Consider the following 13,020-nt stretch of genomic DNA (forward strand, 5'->3'; position numbering starts at 1 on the left):
AGGGAGGGGGGAGGGCGAGTACAGGGGACGGGGCGGGGCTTCAATCAGCCGGGGGCGGGGTCATCTGTGTTCCAGTGTGTAGAGTGAGGGTGAGAATGGGGAGCCGAACGGCCTCTCCCTGGAGTGACAGAGGAATAGACCAATAAGAGACGTAGACAGCTCCTAGGTGGCCCAATCAGGAATCGGGAAAGGTGGAGGGTCTGTGCGCAATCCGAAAGAGGAGAGGTTCTGATGGATCGGCAGCGCTTTGGACCAATGAAAGTCGGCAACAGCTTCTGTCTGTCGGCGATGTAAGCGAGGAGAGAGGGTGAAAAGTTAGGCGGAGCTTAAGGTGACTGGCAGATGGATGGACAACTTGTGTATTGTCCAATCAGCGCTTCACACACAGAGATACGGGAGACGGAGGCGGGATTTGGCGTGTATGTGGAAGAGTGAGTACAACGAGAGGTGAGGATTTAGCGTAATTAGCAGCCGGATATGCCAGTCAGCGCTTGAACCGCCTACTGCCCCGTCCAATCAGCACCTCCGACTAATGTAGCGTATTCCAACTATTTTTTTTGAAAGGAGAATTTTCCTCCCCCTCCGCTAGGTTTATAGTTTGGAAGCAGCAGTGATTGGCTGCTGGGGGAGCCAACCACAGAAAGTGGGGAGGGAGGAGGTGGCGGCGGGGGGGTTGGGGTTGCTGACGCTGCCGAGGAAGTAAACAACCCGTCAGCGCGCGAGCGACCGTTGGGGCCGAGTGCAAAGGCAACCGTCCCTGCTGCTTCAGACAGGGGAGGGGGCTGGAAGGAAGCCCCTTACACACGGGCTCAAGAGCACACAGCCGTAGCGTCAAGGGACGGAGAGCGTGTCAGAGAAGGGAAGACCAAGGAGGGCCCTTCTTCTCCCGCACCCGCAGTGCCCACCCCCACATCCCGACTTACATAGTATATTCATACCAGACATACACGGAGTTCACCCCCCACAGGCTCACCTCCCACACACAGTGCACACCTACCCACAGACACAACGCGTACCCCCATAGGCACAAAGCATCCCACCCACAGACTCACCGCCCATACGCACAGCGCACCTTATCTACAGGCTCAGCCTCCCACACACATGGCTCACCCCACACAGCACACAGCGCACCCTATCCACAGGCTCAGCCTCCCACACCCCCAGCACACTCCCATGCACACAGCACACCCCCATACACACAGTGCACCCTATCCACAGGCTCAGCCTCCCACACACATGGCACACCCCCCATGCACACAGCGCACCCCATCCACAAGTTTGGCCTCCCATGCACACAGTGCATCTCACAACAGGCTCAGCCCCCCCCTTCCATGCATACCTCACCCCCCACTCAGACTCCCCAAACACACAGCGCACCCCACCCACAGGCTCGCCCTTCCTATGCATACAGCACACCCCACTCACAGATTTGCCCCCCACGCACACAGCACATCCCACAGATTCACTCCCACACATATACACATACGTAGTGCACACCATTCCATAGGCCCAACCACCCCCTTACACACACACCCCTACAGGCCCACCCGCTTTATAGACACCACCCCCCATATATGCACAATGCACATAATCCCCTAGACACTGCCCCCGCCCCCCATGTACAATGAGCATTCTCCGAGATTCATCTCCTCTACACACAATGCACACTATCCCCCAGGCACATAGTCCACATACACACACTGACTATTCCTTCAGATCCACCTTCATACACACACAGTTTACCCAACCCCACAGGAACACTGTCCATATAAACAGTGACCATTGCCACAGGCATACCCCATATATTACACAACAAATTCAGTCCTCAGGAATTTCTATACCAACTAGCCTGACCACCCCCATATATACCCAATACACCCCACCTACAGAAAACTGAGCCAGCTTTTTCAAATGCAAGGTGAAATGGGTCCCCACGACACCAAATGTATACTGTACTACTCGGAGGCCACCAGTACTTCGAAGTAGGCCAGAGCTTAAGCCAAGGGTAGAAGTGCCACAATGAATCTCCGCAAAATCTTTCCTCAGCTCAGGAACTTGCTGCCCTTAAAAATGACATCATCACACCTCTGGTAAGGGAGTTTCAAGGGCACATTAGCATGGTGAAGTGCTGTGATACTGGGCAGTCCTGTTTTAACACGATGTAGCTGTCTATTGATGCTGTGCTAAGAGATATTGATATGGGTCACCTGTTTTGATGTAGTGTATCATTGTATTTACATAGTCTGATACACTTTTGATAGTGTGCCACAATTTTGCACTGTATAGCACTGCATTAATCAAATGCAGTCATTTTTAGGCACTTGTCACTGTTTTGACACAATGTGGCACTTTGGATGCTGTGCTGAAGTGTACAGATGTATTGTGTTCTAACATGACACAATGCCATTTCATTACAGTGCAACACCCTTGTGATACACAGCATCTCCATTTTGATACAGTACCCCCTATTATTTTGATGCAGTTGTCACTATTTTGAGGCAACACAGTACCAGTTTGCCATAGCACACAGGTATCCATCCTATGGCCTGCAGGCCGTACATGGCCCACCAAAGTATTTCATAAGGCCCATGGCCTGCTTCAACACAATATGCTAACGGCCAACTCATTAGCGTTTTATTGTCATATTTACATCATTTGAGTTTAATTATGTGTTCTTTACTTTTTTTTCCTGTTTTCTATCATTCTGATACACTTTTTATGCACTGATTTTTCTTTATTTTTAAATAGACAATCCTGTACATACATATGAATTACTGTACATACGAGAATCTGTTTGGCCCTCACAAGGTTGTGCTCAGGTTTATGTGGCCCTCCTGTGTAATAAGGTTGAGCGCCACTGCCATGGCACAATGACATTTTGACCCTATTTATTGCATATATTATGATATTTTGATGCAATGTCTTGAAGCTATATGACATGGCATGTCAATAACATAACCTAATGAAGAGCTTTGATTCAGCTCCACAAAGTACTGACAAAACATGACAGAATAAGTGAGAAGCAAGCACTGAGCAAATGCAAGAAGACAAGTTCTAAAAGGCAGCATTGGGGTCCCTTATCTTGTCATTTATTTTACAATCAAGTCATGAATTGACATTTGTGTCACATAAATTTCAATTCCCTCTTCTTCCCTCATGGCTAGATAATATGTCTCTCTGAGTTTAAATAGAGGACCAGAGATTGTCAGAGAGCTGGTTACAGCTTCCTGATTCAAAAGCTTCACCCTACACTAGCTGAGAACAGTGGATCTTTTTCCTGCCCCTTACCTGCCTACATCATGTCCCCTTACTCTTTCAATACATCCCTTTCCAGGGCGGAGGGGGCAGTCAGTCAGTGTAGGAGCTGGATGAGCCAGCTTTACACCATCCAAGAGTTGCACAATCATGCCCATAAAGTGTAACAGCCAAGAACAGAGACAATTTCAATTCCTCCTTACTATTGTGATTCAGTAATGTGGTATTTGCCTAACAGTGGAGCAGAGGCAACTAGGTTTCCTGCTAGTTTCAAGCATTCCATAGAGTTCTGAAGTACAGACAGTTGTCATTCTCATCTTTAATATTAATTCCCAGAAAGAGACTATGTTAAAGTATATTTAGAGTTAAGGTTGAGTACATATCAGTGATATAAGGGTAAAAACATTCCTTCAGAATATCTGCTTATATCTGCTTGTTTATATCTGTTTATGATTTGCTGCAAAGATTATTTTCCTAACCTACCACTTTGACCATGTCACTCCTCGTTTGCATCTTTCCACTGTCTCCCACTTCTCTATTACATCAAATATAAGCTACCTGTCTCCTGTTTCAAGGCCCTTCATTGCCTATCCCCACCCTACCAATCATCTCTCATTCATTATCAAGATGTCAACTCCTGCCTGTGATTGGCCCATGATGCCAGCCTCTATCGCCCACTTGTTAAATTTTCAAACAAGCACCTTCATGCTTTTTCTCATGCTTGGGAGGAGCTCCCCGTAAACATCCGCACAGCTACCTCATTATCCTCCTTAAAAATCCTCCTAAATCTTTTCTTGTCCGTGATACCTATAAAAAACTTGACAGTGGTTAGGCTGCTGGTGTGCTGAGACCAATTGCTGACCAATATTCTCTCATTGTTTCTTTGTACTCTCCCATGTATCTGTTCATATCCATCTGTTGTCTCTTGTCTCACACTTAGATTGTAAGCCTTCTGGGGCAGACACAATCTTTTTGTTCTATCTACAGTGCCAAACACAGTTGGGTCCTGGTTCATGACTAGGGTTATTAAACTATTGGCTATTAAGCAAGATGATCAGGGATGCAACCCCATGCTTTGAGTGTCCCTAAATCTCTGACTGCCAGAAGCTGGAACTGGATGACAGGGGATGGCTCACTTGATAATTGTCCAGTTCTGTTCATTCCCTCTTAAGCATCTGGTATCAGCCACTGCTGAAAGACAGGTACTGGGCTAGATGAACCATTGGTCTGATCCAGTATGGCCATTCTTATGTTTTTATGCTAATCTTAAAATATTCAAACATGATCAGATATGGAAATTAACATCTAAAACACACAAACAACTTTAACTCTGCCCTGTAGTGATGTCATGCATTAACCATACAATTATGATTAATGCATAATCATATTTGTAATCTCAGATTACATTTAAACTGATTTGTAAAGACTCATTCAATGTTTTAATTTTTTTTCTCCTGGTGTCATTATAGGATGGAGTTAAGGTTGTTTGGATGTCTGAATTGTGCAGTTCTAAATCTTAACATCTTTGGATTTCTTTTGACACTTTGTAAATGCTGTTTGAATATGAAAGAATATTTTACAATTATTTTAAATAATATATATTAAAGAGTTTGAAGCTGTGGGATAAGAAGCTCTCTCTTTTTGCAGGCTCCCCGTAGCTGGTTGCTGAAAGATATATGTGGGAGAAAGTAAGGAAACACTTTAAAATAAAGGATTTATGGTTTTTTATGTTTTCTTTGGTCATAGACCTCTGGGCTTGTTTGATAGCAACTATGACTAAGCTGTATCAGTGCGTAGCAAAGAGCATCATCAGTGTTTTCTACTTATTTTTTTCTTCTCATTATAATTCCTTAGTACTACTCTATATCATTCATAATTTCTAGTATGGGTTCAGAAAAATCACGTATCCATAATCTATGCATAATTCAATCATTCTAAATCTTTCTTTAAGCCAAGTATGCTCAGGGGAGCAATTGGCTGCAGACACAGTGGATGTAATAGAAACGGGCTTTTCTGACAATGTTTCTGTAACTCAGCAAGGGTACTTGGCCCTCCCTAGACCCTAGGTCCTCCTCATTTATCTATGGATATTGGGGAACATTGAAGTTAGTTTGATAACTAAGTTACATTCACGTACCCTCACTCATATTAGCAGAAAGAACAACAAATTTTGTTTTGTTTGTCTTCAGATAGATATTGTTTGGGGCCTTGGGTACATAAAGCTATAAAGTTTGTGTGGTGAGAGTATGCCAGGACTCGTGGCTTCAGCCTTGCAGGGCACACCAGGGCTCAGGGCTTCTTCACTGCGGGGCATGCCAGAGCTCAGGGCTCCAGGCTTCATCCACGGGGCCCCATCAATCCCCTGAAACCAGCTCATAGCCCCCCCAGAGGGCCATGGACCCCTGATTGAGAACCAACAGCATCAGGCTGGAGTCAAGGTTTGAAAATAATTACTGGAGCTCCACTTTGGACAGCTCTGGTTGAATTTAAGCCCTGATTTCTAGACATACTGGGATGCGATTTAATTTCAGTACATTGCAAGCTACCAATGCAATATTACTATGGGAATGTTCACAAATTATTGTATGGTTTATATGTCAATGTTTTTTTTAATTTGTCCATCCTGTTTCCACTGGCTATTAGTCTGGAATGCAGCTTCGTCCTTCTTCAACCATAAAGGTGTACTAGACAGGACTCACTCTCCAACTCTTAATTTTTATTTCTGTAAGACCAAACTGACCTAAGTTGGAGATGGTGAAAAGCTACACTATCCCATGAAGAGCTCAGGGAAGAATTATGCCTGGTGTGCAGTGGGAGGGCTGAGGCTGTAGTATCCTAAAACAATGGTGCAACTTTGTTTCATGCAGTGCAGCCAGGCTGTTCTCCAGTTAGTGCAAAGGGAAGTTAGGGTCCCCTTCTTATCCTCTTTGCAGTGCATGCTGGGAGCAGTTTCTGCAGTCCCTTGAGCGCAGGTGCTGCAGTTATGGTTACCTTTGTGTTGCAGTAATGACAGTTTTTTGCACTCTTTTCACACCCCATTATGTACCCGCATAAATGCTTATTATAAAATGTCCAGAAATTTGGAACCATGATTTTTAGTGTCATTTTCCATAGCTGGTCATCACTTCTACAAAATAGTGTAATTAAGAAATCACTGGTTGGCAGAAATTTCACATTGATCCAAAATGCAGAGCCATTTACATCATCTGCTGCAGAACCAGCGAGAAGCAAATAAAGGGGTCCTGAGGATGTCCATGGTGAAATTCCACATAGAGCAGTAATATCAGCTCTATTAAGACATGACCTGAAAACAAAGAATCTGAGAAGCTAAGATGTTGTTAAAGCTAGTAATGAGTAACAGAGTAAATGCAATGGTATGCAAAACTATGAGAGTTGGTGTTGAGTTTCCTTCTTTGCCATCTCCAACACTTATCCTCCCTATGCTCAGGTGTATGGCTGGGAGTGAGAACTACTGAAAGGCAAAAAAAGAAGCAAGTCTTTTTAAGTGCTACCACTCTGTGGTCCAAATCAAGTCTCATGAAATGTTCATACAAAAAAACAAATGCATTCCAAGTAACCCAGCTGTCTGAACTTGGGTAAGAATATTGCTGAGGTACTATATTATCTGGCCTTTAAATTCCACCTGCAGTTCAAGTTTTTCATTTTCCTTATGGGCAGGTTTTTACATGGGAAACTTTGGCTATGCATGTGGAAATTACTCAGCTTAAACAGGCAAATGCAGTTTACATGTGTCACAGTTGAGGACAACTGCACCTGTACATCCCCTCAGTTGTCCAGCTAGGGCACCCACTTTTAGGCTTCAAGCTCCCCATCTGTTTCCTCTCTTGAGTGGAGACATGTATCCTTCTTGCTTCAACTGGAATATTTCCAGGCTGCAAAGTTCCCTGCCTCTACTGTTCATTTCTCAATAAAGATGTCAGAACATACAGGCCTAGAACTGAGGTCTTGGGATGTGGAGGGGAGGAGGTGTATGTGGCCATCAGGTGAGTGGCTTCAAAGTGTTGATAATGGAGGAAGTATATTAACATCTCCCCTCCCTGCTAGAGAAAGTACATACAATGCCACAATAACACAGAGACAATTTCATTTTTAATACATGTCCCAAAAGTATTAATCCTAATTTGATACAGTTTAATTTAATTCAGTAAAGTTCCATCCAGTTTGTTCAGGATATTATCAGTCTGTCACAATATATGCATATCTGAGACTTTGCACACACAAGAACTTGGATGGACAATACTACAGGTGCAAGTAGTTAATTTTGTTTCATGAAAATTATATTTTATAGCTATTTTTGATAAATTTCTAATATTTTATTAAACATTTTAATAAACAACACAAAAAACAATGTAACCATTCATACAAGGATTTAGTCATGTCCAGAACTCTTCACCCCTCTGTCCCATTCTCTCATTGCAGCTCCAAAGTAGCCTGGCCTAGATAACATCTGTACAGTTCTATTCTCAATATGGGTTTAATGAGAATCCTACAGGAAACTGAATCAGCACAAGGAACCAAAAGGAAATCAAGACCGTGTATAAACATATCACAAACAGGATATTCTACTTATAGTGAGAACTATGTCCTAATGAAGTCAGAAAATGGGGAAATTGTGGCAATATTTAAAAAAAAGTTGGAAGACTGAAGTAGGGAGGAAGGATGGCCTTGTGGTTAAGGCACTGGACTGAAATTCAGGAGATTGTGGTTTAGTCCCTCGTTCATCATAGCCTTGCTGTGCATCCTTGGGCAAATTACCTAATCTACCCTGTGCCTCAGTTCACCAACCGTAACATGGAAATAATAATACTTCACTATCTCAGAAAAATGATTGTGAAGTGAAATCTATTAATGCCTCTGAGAGGCTAAAAGTACCATTGTGACAAAGCTATCTGAGGACTTCCTTGTAGTAAATTAGCAGGACTTGCCATCTATCAAAGTCCTTTGAATATGTACTTTTCTTGTTATGAGTTAAAAACTAAAATACTCTTTTCATTCAACTATTTCATTTATTTTTATTTGTGAGTATTGAACTAATAGAAACCTTCACTTTCACACCATTTGAAAATATAGGGGTTTGAATTTAAGATTGTATGAAAATAAGAGATTAAAGGTCTGAGCTTTAGAATTGCCAAATTCAACTCAGAGGGAGCTCTGGGTGCTCAGCACCCTATGTAATCCTATCATACACCCTTTACCATCTATGTAATCCTATCTATGTAACCCCAGTTATACAAACTGTCAAAAATAAGCATTTGAGTATTTTCAGTAGACAATTACGTCTAATGAATTGTCTACTGAAAATACTCAAATGCTTATTTTTGTACTGTTTGTATAACTGGTGTTAGTGCCACCATGCAGTTAAAGAACCACAAACAGTGTGTTGTTTTTCAAAGGCATATGGTCAGATTTACAAAACATTTTCACACTGGATAAGGAATGAATACTAAGATTATTCTGCGTATTTGGTTTCTTATTTGTGGACATTTGCTATTAGATTTTGGGTTGTTAGTGATGGTGATCCTGAAATTATTTGGAAGCCTTGTGCAAAGTTTTATTGTGAAAAACATAAAGGTTTATTTTTGTTTAATCTGTGTCAAGTATAGATTTTTGCTGGATCTTAAAGCCAGCATGGTATACTAGGCAGGATTTAAACTTTTATTTTAAAATTTAATATCTCTGGAGAAAAAGCAGGGTGGAAGAGGAGGAACAGTTTTATAAATAAATGTGAACTAAAAATGGTGCACAGTACATTCCTAATTTGGGGTCAATTTGGCAAATTCTAGTGTTCATGAACAGAAAAAACTAACAGGACTGGCTTGATACAGGCATAGTATGGGCTTCTCCACACAGGTTAATAAATGCACCTTCCTGTTGATTTCCTTTCTGATACTGGGGCTCTTCTGAACAGATGTTGTTATCTATCATTGGGCTAAATCCTAAGTGTATAATTAACAAAATACCTCTTGGATGTGTGAATGTAAACTATCTAAAGACTACAGTTCAGCCCATTTTGTATTTTGCCAGGTGGTTTGGCCATTCCAGTTGTTATTTCAGCTCATTAGATTTATCCTGATAAATTTTCTAAATTAAAAAAAAAAGTGCTTTACCTGTCAGTTTAACTTCTGTGGGGAAGATCCATCAGTCATGGACAAGTAAGTCATGTCCTCCCTGCCTGATAGTGGGAGGTTCATGCCAGGTTATGATATCCTTGGCGGAGCAGATAGAAAGACAGACGTTTGCAAAGTATGTCTAACTTCTTATAGTTTCTTCAGAGGGCAGCTTCAGTTTAAGAGTCTAACTTCTCCTTGAAGGAAAAATGTTCCGTTCCCTGGGGATCAGAATGTTTTTAATATGAGATGGCACAGCAGCATCCATCTTAAGGAATTGAGTGTATTTAGGCTTGTCTTAGAAACAGTAAAACTTCATTAACTGACAGAAGGAAAAAGTTTTGGTTTGTGGAACATTGGTCCACCTTCTATGAGGGCAGGAGGCTCTATAGTTTGGATGACCTCCATCTCAGTACAAGAAGGACCAATCTCCTTGGGGACAGGTTGTCTAGAATAGTCATGAGAGGATTAAATTTACTGTAAAAGGAGGGAAGATGTGAATACTCAGCACAAAATCAAGCTGTTGAGAATACAATCAAGGAACCAAAAGACATGAAGAGAAGAAATTCTTGAATTTCCTGTACACCAATGCTAGGAGTCCAGGTAACAAATAAGAGGAATTAGAATTGCTCATTTATGAGCATAAATTCAATCTAATTGGTATTACTGAAACCTAGTAGGATGATTTGGACTATTGGAATATTTAAATCAATGGTTACAACCTACTGAGGAAGGTTTGAGTAAGCAAAAGGGGAGGAGAAGTGGTGCTGTATGTCAAAAATGGCATTACCTGTTTCAGAGTCACTGATAACTCAGAAGAAAATTATCTTTAATCCCTTATGGATCTATGTCCTAACAAATCAAGCACAAGATAGGGTACTAATTGTGGCCTGCTCTGGACCACCAAATCACACTAGGAACAGGATGACTGCATTGTTATGTACCTATCTAGAATATGGAGGGGGGAAAGTTGTGTGATCATGGCCAACTTCAATTTGAGTAACATGCTGCCAGTACTAAAACATTATTGGAATTTCTAAACATTATAGATGACAATTTCCTAACTCAAAAAATGTTGCAGCCTACACAGGGGAATTCTTTATTAGATGGAATCCTAGCAGGTAGAGAGGAATCACAGAACTCAAAATGAATGGTAAATTAATGGTACTTTAGGCACAAGTGATCATGATTTGATCACATTTATAATGTGAAAGCAGAATAAAGTCCAGTCCGGTAATATATATACACCTCTACCCCGATATAACGCTGTCCTTGGGAGCCAAAAAATCTTACTGCATTATAGGTGAAACCGTGTTATATTGAACTTGCTTTGATCCGCCGGAGTGCACAGCCCCACCCCGCCGGAGCGCTGCTTTACCGCGTTATATCCGAATTCATGTTATTTCGGGGTAGAGGTGTACATGGTGCTTTAATAGGGGGAGCCTCAAGTAGGAGTAGAGAGGTTATTTTACCTCTGTATTTGGCACTGGTGTGACCACTGCTGGAATATTGTATCCAGTTCTGGTGCCCACAATTCAAGAAGGATGTTGATAAACAGGAGAGGTTTAGAGAAGAGCCACAAGAACGATTAAAGGATTAGAAAAACATTCATTATAGTGATAGACTCAAGGAGCTCAATCTGTCTAGCTTAACAAAGAGAAGGTGAAGGGATGTCTTAATTACAGTTTATGAGTATTGACAGGGGGTACAAATATCTAATAATGGGCTCTTTGGTCTATATCTAACATGATCCAATGGCTGGAAGTTGAAGCTAGACAAATTCAGACTGGAAATAGGGCATACATTTTTAATGGTGAGAGTAATAACCTTTGCAACAATTTACCAAAGATCATGGTGGATTCTGTCACTGACAATTTTTAAACCAAGATTGGATGTTTTTTCTAAAAGATCTGCTCTAGGAATTATTTTGGGGAAGTTCTGTGGCCTGTGTTACAGAGGAGGTCAGACTAGATGATTACAATGGTCCTTTCTGGCCTTGGAATCTATGAATCTGACTTCAATGTGCAGTTCTTGTTGTGCTGCTCTCATTTAGTCTCTATAACCTCCTTCATTATCTTATTGACAGGAATTACAACTTCCTTCCTGATACTGGAGGGGAAAGAACTATACCTATTTCATACAGAAGAATTATCTTGAGTTTTGCGTATAGAGATGGCCTCAAAATCATTTTCTCAAAACATTTTCAATGGAAACAGCCTCTCTCTCTGTCTCATGACTCATTCTCCACAAACAAGTGAATATCATGACCTATGAAGGAAGGCTGAAAGAACTGGGTTTGTTTAGTTTGGAAAAGAGAAGACTGAGAGGGGACATGATAGCAGTTTTCAGGTATTTAAAAGGGTGTCATAAGGAGGAGGGAGAAAACTTGTTCACCTTAGCCTCTCAGGATAGAACAAGAAGCAATGGGTTTAAACTGCAGCAAGGGAGGTCTAGGTTGGACATTAGGAAAAAGTTCCTAACTGTCAGGGTGGTTAAACACTGGAATAAATTGCCTAGGGAGGTTGTGGAATCTCCATCTCTGGAGATATTTAAGAGTAGGTTAGATAAATGTCTATCAGGGATGGTCTAGACAGTATTTAGTCCTGCCATGCGGGCAGGGGACTGGACTCGATGACCTCTCGAGGACCCTTCCAGTCCTAGAATCTATGAATCTATGAATCTTGTTAATGGATTATGAACAACTAGAAGAGCAAGATGGGTGGTACTGGCATTTTTTAATTATCTGATTTTTTAAAATTTTTGACTTAATTTTGACTTTTCTTGTCCTTATTAAGAGCATGGACTAGAATCTTACTTTTTTTAGACTTGTGTTTCTCATAAAGGACCAAGATGGAGTAAGATATGGTCAGTTGAGCTTGAGAGTAGCCGTTACCACAGAAGAAGAGAGACTGACTCAGAAAAAAACACTTTTGAGAAAAAAACTCCTGTTAGGGAAAATTCTCCTCAGGAAAGGAGCTGGTTCTACCACCTGCAATGCTGCCTTGCAGCCGAGGCAGAGCATTCTGAGCATTTTATTGGAAAAGTTGATGATCTGGTCTTTCTGCTGCAGGGGGCCTCTGATTGACAGCTCAGAACTGCCTCCAGCTGTCATGCAGACCTACTTGTAAGGATGTTGGACATTCCATCAGAAAGAGAAAATGTTTTAATTTGGGTATTATTATTAAACAAACAGAACAAAGATCCTAGCGTCACCACTGATCCTGAGTAAAGTTTCCACCTTCCTCCAGGTAGTAAGTAATTTGCACCAGCTGTGCTAGCCAGGGCTTTGGGAATGCAGAGTCAAAGCTCCGTTCCCTCCCCACCTCACCCCAACCACTCCTTGCCCACATTTCCAGGCAGTGACAGTGTGGTGGCAACTCTCTCCCCCCATGCTGTACCCACAATGTGAGTTGCCCATGGACGAGAGTAAAGGGGTGTCTTATCTCTTATTCCCCTATGCAGGTACACAGATCTTGATTTGTGCTTTAATAAATTATCCCCTTGCTTAATAGCATATCTACTTTTTAAAGCACTGGTGTGCACTATGGACAAAATGCTGGCTAAATTGTACTCTACTCTGCAAGGATGCCAAGGGGAAGCAGAGGAGGCACAAGGAACAGCCACAATTTTTGTACTC

At 41.8% G+C, this 13,020-nt stretch overlaps 1 long non-coding RNA gene across 3 annotated transcripts in view; it reads left to right on the top strand.

The window, feature by feature from the left end:
* The first annotated feature begins 95 nt into the window (after nucleotides 1-95).
* The window catches only part of LOC117883026, a 108,791-nt gene continuing 95,866 nt past the window's right edge, over nucleotides 96-13,020 (top strand). For 2 of the 3 annotated variants that reach the window (XR_004647159.1, XR_004647161.1), the window contains exon 1: nucleotides 96-447. This is a non-coding gene — a long non-coding RNA (uncharacterized LOC117883026). Of the gene's footprint in view, nucleotides 448-4,902; nucleotides 4,944-13,020 lie in introns of all 3 variants that reach the window. The other variant, XR_004647160.1, reaches the window with a different exon arrangement.

Source organism: Trachemys scripta, chromosome 9, assembly GCF_013100865.1.
Source record: "Trachemys scripta elegans isolate TJP31775 chromosome 9, CAS_Tse_1.0, whole genome shotgun sequence".
Classification (NCBI taxonomy): Eukaryota; Metazoa; Chordata; order Testudines; family Emydidae; genus Trachemys; species Trachemys scripta.